This window comes from Pteropus alecto, unplaced genomic scaffold (genome assembly GCF_000325575.1).
Source record: "Pteropus alecto unplaced genomic scaffold, ASM32557v1 scaffold239, whole genome shotgun sequence".
Classification (NCBI taxonomy): Eukaryota; Metazoa; Chordata; class Mammalia; order Chiroptera; family Pteropodidae; genus Pteropus; species Pteropus alecto.
In genome coordinates, this window is record NW_006494613.1 from 1,987,280 (window position 1) to 1,996,739 (window position 9,460).

At 36.4% G+C, this 9,460-nt stretch overlaps 1 protein-coding gene across 19 annotated transcripts in view; it reads left to right on the plus strand.

Annotated features, from left to right (window-relative positions):
* Positions 1-9,460, plus strand: part of MED12L (mediator complex subunit 12 like) — a 318,700-nt gene that overhangs the window by 103,992 nt on the left and 205,248 nt on the right. The window lies entirely within an intron of this gene.

Sequence of the window (9,460 nt, forward strand, 5' to 3'; positions counted from 1 at the left end):
TCTCCTGTTTTTGCTTCTCTAAATTCAGCTACTAGATAATTTTAAATTACCTCTGTGGTTTGTATTATATTTCTTTTAGATAGTGTTTGTATAGAGATGTTTGTCAGTGTTTTTGAGAAAATTGATAAAGAATGTATTTTAAAGGCTTCTAGAACAAGGATGTATGACATTAGCTACAAAATTCTCAGACAGAAGCTCAGTTATATCAGTATCAAAACAATCTGATGTTAACACTTGAGTGTTTTTTTCTTTTCTTTTTTCTTTCTTTGTGGGTTTTGAGGCAGACAAGCCCAGAAGTATAAGACATACACTTAGATCAACAATGATAATGACAAAATCTTCTTATGTTCCCTCCAAATCTGGAACAAGGGTGGTATATAAGCACAAGTTAAACTAATTGGGTTTCAGTTACTGCCTTTGACTTGGTGCAGTCAGATACTCTTAAAGCCACAGATACTTTTTTCTGGCGGTGCTGCTTGATATGCTCCCTCATGCATGTTAAACACCTTTTTTTTTTGTTCTAATAAGAGGATTATTTTTGTGTTTTGGCAGGGAAAAGTTGACATGCAACTTTTTAAAAGTAGTATGTAGTATGTATAGTGGCTGACTAAGAAGGCCAAATAAGGCCATTCACACAAACCTCTCTTTAAAAAAAAAACAAAGACCAAAAACTTCTGAATCCTTACTGATTCTCCTAATTATTTAATGATCCATTGTTTATCTTGAGATGAAACAGTAAGCAAGTAGATTCATAAGGCAAATGTACATAAATCTTTCTAAATTAAAGAGTCATTTAAAGGGCACCTGTCCTTAACCTTTTCTTACCTAAGATAGGACTTTGGGATCCATGGATAATGTCACTCTGTACTAATTAAGCACTTACTTTGTGTCTGGCACTGTGCTAAATACTTTACATGTATTTATTTAACCTTTTATCATTCCTATCATGCAGGTGTTATACCTGTTTTACAGATGAGGAAACCGGCACAACGAGGTTAAGTAACACTGAAGGTTATATAGCTAGTTCTAGAACCAGGTTTCCAATCTGGACTGTCTGATCTCAGAAGCTCTGTCTCAATACTACTACTACTACTACTACTACTACTACTACTACTACTACTACTACTGCTACTACTAGTAATAATGAAGATGAAAATTATTATTAAACAGCCAACCTTAACTGAGTGCTTACTATGTGGCAGGAACTATATTCTAAGCAATTTTCATGTAAGGGAGCAGAAATAAAATATTTAAAGTTTTTTTCTAAATATTAATAAAAGAAGTTTAGACTGCATGTGTGTTAATGTTTTATTTTACTATATACATTTAAAAACAAACAGATTCTGTCCTTTAAGTCTGAACCTCCTTTCCTTTCAAAGTTTTCTATGATGTAATTTTTCCACACCATCCCCACAGTCTTAATCCCAGCTCTCTGCTTTATATTGGTGGGATCACTACTGTTCCGTGAACTGTTTCTTCCTGCCTTTGTACTTGTGATAAAAATTTGGGAACATAGGTCATTAAGGATGGGGGAACCTTTATTGATAGCGCCTAGTCCAGTCTCCCAGATTAGTTGAGGCAACTGAGGTCTGACACTTGAGTGTTGCTCATTGGAGCAGGCTAGTATCTCACCTCGTTGATCATTTTCTAGACTCTGTTTTTATCCTTTCTGTGCCCAAATCCTGCCTATTCTAAAGGCCTGGAGGAAGCTTTTCACAGCTGAAGTCTGTTCCAGGCTTCACTGACTTCCTTATGACTCTGATTTTTGGTAGTAACCATTTATTTGTACCATGGCATCTTGAACGTCCTTTCCTCCTCTGGGTCAAAAGCTAATGTTGCTGTAAATTGATGCTTGTCTCCTACCTCTGCTTATTGTTCCTTTATGAGGTGCTAGGATTTGGGGTTATGCTCTTATATTTCCGATGTTACATAATAGTAACATAATAACATGCTTTTTAAGTGTTCCCAGTGCTCATACAATTATATGATAAAGTTTCATTTTATAGAAGAATGTATAGTAAAGAGAAGGATTAGAGAATGATTTGATCGATTAATGTTCTCTATAACTAGAACTGACCATACATAGTACCCATGGGTAATTTATTTAAAAACAATTACAGTGTGTCTATTCAGTCATGCTTAGTGCCTCACAGTTGCTTTCCCTGAACCTCAGTCTAGATCACAACAAAAACCAACTCTCTTCATTTAAAATTTTTGGTTGTGTCAATTAGAGGTTAAATTATACCATAATTATATCTGTGTTCTCTGTCACAAATTTGAAAACTAAATGCTTGATAAATATTTTGTCAACCCCCTATTAGCCTGTGGAATTTGAGGTACCCAGAAGTACTCCAGCAAAATCAAGAAAAGATTTCAAGTGTCTCCTTTGTATCCAGTGCCCGTTGCTTAGAAAATAAACTCATTAGATTTTTTTATGGAAGTTTAGTAATTGGTGTCCTCATGCAGCAACCTTATTACATGTTGGCATTTTCAACTTATATGATTTAAACACTGAGAATCATAGATTTCCCTTCCATGGAAAGATGTTTGAATATATTAAGTATTTAAAAAGACATACCTGGGGTTATATTCTCTGAGCCTCAGGGGGCCTCTCTCTCAAGTCTTCAGAGAAGCGTGCGAGCTGTTGCTCTAGCTGCAGTAGTACCAGTAGAATCCTGTTGCAAGACTGCTGGCTGTGCTAAAAATTTCCTTTCCTTTTGTGTGGTTTTAAAATGTTGTGTATTGACGTAGGTGAAACTGTGGTTTGCAAATAGTTTAACTCATGAAAATCTCCTAAAGAAGTTCTTTTTAATTTTGTATATGTTTTCTTAAGCAATTTAGATCTGTCTATTCTAATGTTAGAGAAACGATTTTTATTTGTCCATTATAGTACCTAGCTATTTTTTTAAAGCACCCAAGATGTGTTTTGCATCATGGTGATTTTAAAGAAGGTCGATTTTTTGTTCCTTGAAAGGGGTTATGAGTTAAAGTTATTCAGTGTTCAAGCAAAATTTGGATCCTGCTGGAGACATCTAGTAGTAAACAAAGATGTGATTTAACATAGCCTAGTAAAGTACTATGTTTTATTTATATGTATTCTTTTTTGTTCATTGTAGAAAATTGGGAATAGAAGAGGTAAATGCAGAAAGATAATTATTGTTAATGTTTTCGGCACATTCATTTAAAAACTTCTGTGTATGTACGCCCACTTAATGTTATTGTACGTACTGTTTTATGGTTTGTACTTTTTTCATTCAAGAACATATTGGAATATATTGGATCTCTTTTTCTAAGTTATGAAGGTACACCTAAAATAAGTACTTGTCAGTTTGTCCCAAACAGCTTAATAAATTGAGATGGTATTTAGTAATTATTAGACTGTATGTAAAGGAACCCTCCAGTATGCATTTAAACTGTTTGGGTAAATGTTCATTCTGCCTGTGGGTGAGCTGATGTTTACCGAACGTTTGAATGGAGCCCAGCATGGCGAGGGACGTAACAGAAAAGTCACTCTGTCATCCACATCATCAGTTGGCTTTATTACGTTATCTTTTCTTGTAAAGGGTAGCTTTTATGAAAAAGAACATGAGCTCATGTTTCAAGCTTATTTTAGGGAGTTCTAAGTCTGCTGGTGCAAAATTGATTTATAATTGCAAAACTATTATTGCCTGGTCAGTTAGGGCCTTGTTTCTTTTATTGCTTCATTGGCCTGGTAAGTGCTTTGGTTTTATCCCTTTTTCTTCTAATAATTCTTTCTCAGTTTTCCAGATAATAAGAAAACATCAGAAGAAACCTCTCCAGAAACTAAAATTGAATCCCTTTTGGTAAGAAAAATCTCTCAAAAGACTGAATGAGAAATGATAAGATAGAGAGAATTTAGGGAGAGTCTAAGGGAACTTTTGGGGAGGAAAAAAGTATAAGGATAATAGTGGCCATTTATTTCAGATATTCTGCTCTTCTTTCAAATTCATGTAATTATTATTTTCAAAAGAAGAGCTTTTATATATATTCACTTACAAATTAGAGGAAAAAACTCAAATCTTTCTCAAACTTTCTATTTAATTTTTTGGTTAAGAACTAGTGTTAACTTTCATCATGATAGTGCTAGGAAATGATTCGTCTTTTAAGGTTTGTGTGCATCGTTGTTGGATAAACACACTTTTCTGAAAACAAAACAAAAAACAAAACACTTCAGAAGAGACATGCTTGCAAACAGACAAGTAAGTGAGCAGTTATGATCAGGGTTTATGTTCAACAGGAGATGGAGAGGGTAAGATGGCAAGAATTTGGCAAGATGGAGTTGGTGAATGAATGGCGAGTTCAGCTGAGTGGTGAATGATTTTAATATGGTGTGAATGGAATAAGAGGTTTTTGGTAAAGTTTCTTTTCTTCTTTTTTAGTTAGCTTATTTATATGTTTACTTCCCTGTTCACTTTGGGGATATAGACAGAATTAAGTACATTCAGCTGTTCTTAAAAATCCACTAAGGCTACAGTTTTTGTGTCTGGACTGCCAAATATAAAAGGGCTAAGGTGTCCTAGTTCTCAGTGTTCCATTTCCTTTTTGGAATAGTGAGAAACCACTCTTTTAATAGTGAAACTGAACCATGTTCTTCCTTTTGAGAATAAGCTTGACGCAACCTGGCATTTTGTGGAAGTTTATTCACAGTGGAAATTAGCTCTTTTTGGCTATTGTCCCTGTTTTTGTTTTTGTTTTTAACACATGTTCCATTTTAATTTCCATAAGTCACTTCTTTCTGTCTGTTTCATTAAGGACAGGTGTTTTTCAGGTAGTATTTTGTTAGCGTTCTAGGAAATTACACACCATCACTAACCCACTATTTCAGAAACCCAAATGGGAAGAAGTGAGGTGAAGTTATTTTTCCCTTACCTTGGTCATGGCAATACTTTTTATTTAAGAAGTGATGTATTAGTTACTTTAATGGGTATTTTGTATGTTTAAAATAAAAATTGAAGCCAAATTGCTCCATGAATTGAAAAAGAGAATCTTTTTGTAGCCCACTCCCCTGTCCACACAAATCATGCATTTGATTTTATTGGCTGCAAATACCAAACGACTGGTTCAGTATAAGTATCATTTTTAATGTTTAACATTATTAAAATTTGTTTTTTAAACATAATACGGTAGCCTTTTGGAACTAGTGAAGAAGGGAAAATGAATGTTGGGTTAGGAAGCCACTGCCACAGCTGGACCTAGGCCTGAGAAGAGCTGTGAGATGTAGGAGACTCTGGCCTTGCCCACCCACAGCTCACAGTTAGACTTCCGTGTCCCTGAACCTAGTTATGCTTCTTCAAGTATAAGTTTTGGACAGAAACAGCATTTACAAAGGAGACCAGCACATCAGTCCAGGCTTCCCCTGCTCCCCTACTTAGCGTTTGCTACAATTGGAATTTGAGTGCCACTGAGTAGTGGAACAGTATACCATTGTTCCCACTTTTCTCAAGGAGTTTGCCATTTAGGATGCTCTCAGCTCAAACCAGTTTGCATCCTGAAGCTTTTTATAATTTTCAGTCAGAGGGCTGTTCCTTGGTTACCAAATGCCAATGATCAAAACATGCTTTCAGCAGCTTGTGTGTCTCCAGGTCAGCCTTCTCTCTGGAGCCATCGTACTTTTGGTTTGTATTTTGAAAGTTTTTTTTAAAGCACACAATCCCCTTTCCCAGCTGGATTAGTCCAAAAACTTTTTTCCTGACTTTGGCTGAGTTTAGTAGCTTCAACTCTAATAATTGATGGATGTGATTAGACATGTACATAGAGAGCTTCTAAGATGTTGTCTTTTCTGTTACTTAAGCTCTGCCTCAGTTTTCCCCTTTTTATGAAATAGAATAAAAATTTGGAAATGTTTTGAAGGCAAACGTGTTTTGCACATTTTGGGAATATGAAGTTAGTTGTGAAAATTACTGAGCATCTTCTATCATTTCTTGCCTATTCTACATTCTCTTTGCCCATCCTTTTGGTTTTCTGACTTTTTATTGACTACAGTATTATCAGATCAACATACAGTCCATTTTACCTTTCAGTTGGGAGCTGTTACTGTGCTATTTGACCCATGATTATAAAATAATAAGGGAGGGGGGAAATCCCTAAAAAAGAACTTTTAAAGGTTATCTTGTTTGTTTTTAGTCACTGAGTTCATTTTTTTCCCTTTTCCACTTGAGTCGTTATGGTCCATTTTTAATGAAGTTATGAGTAACACATTTTACAAACTGTTGTTAGTTTACAGGAGATGGTTCTTTGGAGAAATTCTCCCTTTCTCTTGCCATGTGACTCTTTGTTTTTTGATGTAGTTAAGAAAAATTCTAACAACAAATATTTATTGACTTCAAACTGCCTCCTTAGCTCCCATCTTAGATAATATTTTTGTTACTTTTAGAAGGTTACAATGTAGACGGAGTGACAAGGAATATGCAGAACCTGCAATGATACACATTTACGACTAGCTCTTAGAACCTGTGAAATCAGGAGGCGCAGTCCTTCTGACTGAGGCGAGGTGAAGAGATGCTTCTGAGAAGTGGGAAAATGGAGTCATGCTTGGGGGTGACACAGAGAATTGGCATGTGGGGAGTGTGTTTGGGCACTCCCGGGCAGTCTGGGTACTTGGAGTATCTGAGTAGTATCTGTTTCAGGACAAGGATGAGACCACTCTTGGATCGATCTGGTCAATCTTGAATGCTTTAATAAGTAAGTATAGGGGAGATCTCAGGAAAGTTATGTGACAGGAGCTGCCAGTTCAGCAGCTAGGTACACTTGTGTTAGAATGTGTTGGGTTAGGGAGAAAGTAGAAGACGAGACACCAGTTAGGGGATGGTTGTGGTTGTTTTAGGTGAGAGGCCATGAGGATCTCAATTAGATGGGAAGAGATGGGTGGTTGGGAACCACTGCAGAAGTGAAATCACTGTGCTATGCTGTGGGCTGGGAGGGCAGCTAACCGTTGTTTCAATAGTGGGAGGAGAAGTCAAGTCTGAGGAGAGAATCAGGTTTGGCAGGTAGAAAGGTGACTTTGGTTTATTGGCTTACTGTGTTGTTAGCGCTATCTCATTATTTTATAGTGCACAGATTGCTTTTTATTTTATTTTTTATTTAGATATTAAATATTCCTCAGTGCCGTATCAGTCATAACCTAGACATTCTGTAACTTTGTAAACACCTTAAGGAGCTCTTCTTTTGAGTAACATTGATTGAAACACTGGCTTTCCTATCAAAATATAGCTTCTTATTCACCTAACTGCTTTCATAATATCAAGCAGATAAGAAAATACACTTGGTCATGATGTGGAGTTGAAACTGGCTTTTATTTTACAAACAAAATGAGGATTAACTCTTCATTTCAGTTAGTAAGATATCAGAGAGAGCTAGTATTCTTTCAGAAAGGTAATGGTGTAAAATAGAATGTAAATAATTAACAGCTTGAAAGAAGCTGCATGTTATATATAGAAAATATTTTAGCTTTGAAAAAGGATTATAAGAAATATTTTAAGTAATATGAAGTATTGTATGGAGATCATAAGTGCCATCTTCATGTCCCTTTATGTCAGGAGATGGAATGATTGGAAAGTAAGTCCTTAGGACCTTGTCATGCACCTTGGGGGAGGTTGAGCAGTTCATTAAGGACTGGGATTTGATTTGGGGGAGGGGAGTAGTATGTAGCTCCGTCCTTCCCCTGACATACTGATATCACGGGAGTTGGAGCTGAGGCCACCTCGAGCTGTGAATAGAACAACAAGATGCCCCCAGTCCAAAGTGCTGCACTGCAGGTCCCCAGAGCACTGAAGATAATGTTTTAGAAGTGGGATGAGGTGGGTTGAGGAGGAGGTCTTCATTCTGACCATGAGAGAAAACATAGAATTATACGATGAGAGCCATTAAAAGGTAACAAGTAGTCTCGTAAACTTTATCAAGGTATTTAAACTTTTCAGGTATTTCGTTGTCTTTGAAATGTGCCCATTTTTATAACAGTGCTTCTCTGCTTTCCCCCCCACTTCTGGTGAAGTTTGGGAAGGCAGGAGTGGAGTAACTGGTCTTGTACCCTATCAACCCTGAAACTGCTTAGGAGAGTACCTTATTTCATGGGATTATTTGTTCCTTCTCTGTAGCTAGTTTATAAGTAAGGTGTAAAAATATATTTATTTATTTTGTATTTAAAGTAATACAACATTTAATCATTTTTTTACATGCAGTGCTATGAAATGGTTAAAATATTTTTTAAAATGGCAGATAGGAAAGGAAAGCTACATTTTGTTAAAGCAGTTCTTTTTGGGGAGTGTCCTGTCATGAAATGATAACTTGCTTGGCCGTGGTTACTTGCAGAGAATAGATGACCAAAGGAAGTAGTGGCTTCTTCTGTTGAAGACCTCACAGTACCAGTTCTCTCCCACCCCAAACACACAAATCCCTCATAGTGCTGTTTACCCAAAGGAAATCCTATGTCATTTTGTGGGGGCGGGGGGAGAGGTGGGGAACGATCTGTTTTGTTAGTAATTTTTATGCTATTATCTCTTAGTGTTAATATAGGTATTTTCTATATTAATAAAGATACTTTCTTTCTCCTTTTCTCCAGAGTCATTTAAATGGTATAGGTGGCATCAGTAGAACTAAGGAGAGACTACAGAACCCATGGTACATACTTCACTCCATCAGATAGGAGCAGAGCTTGGTGTAAGGGTGTTTCTTAGGGTTTCTAGATTACTTTGTTAGCTGAAGCCAATGTATCAAGACTTTCTCATTTGTAGGTGACAAAGAAATACAATTAAAATCAAGCTTATACAATAAAAGAGATGTATTCGCTGACAGACTGGAATGTCCAAAGTTGTAGGTATGGCTTTAGTTGAGGGCTAAATGAAGGTCCTCGGTTGTTAGAATCAGGGCTGGGTTTGTACCACCTCTGTAGCCAGGGAAATGAATTTTCCAAAGAAAAACTTTTGCTTTTATTGCTGAGAAAAAAAAAAAAGAATACGGAAGCTGAGGAGATAGCCAACAAATGAGCACTGCTGCTGATAACATTTTGTAAAAGACAATTGCAAGATTCTGACATCTCTGTGGGTAGATTTCATGTATAATATTTTTATATGGTTGTCATTTTTTCTGGATTCTTCTTTTCTCAAATGTCATACATAGTAAATATATGTAATTGAATCAATTATGCATCAACACGGAAGCTCAGTTTAAAGAAAACGTAAGGATTCCTGTTAAAGGGACATTTTAAGTCTTACTCAAGAGCCACTTATGAATACCTTGTCTATTAGAGTTCTGTATTCTAGATGTTGCAGAGCAGCTGTTGGTATATCATATTCTATCCACAGATGTGTTTTCTTTGCATTGCTGCTCCAGCGTTTTACAATTTTGTAATTTTATACTCCTTGAAAACATGGGGAAACAATTGACTGGAGCTAAAGGCCTGTTGGCCTCTCTTGGTGAGGCTTGAGCTCTCTGCTTCCTGTCA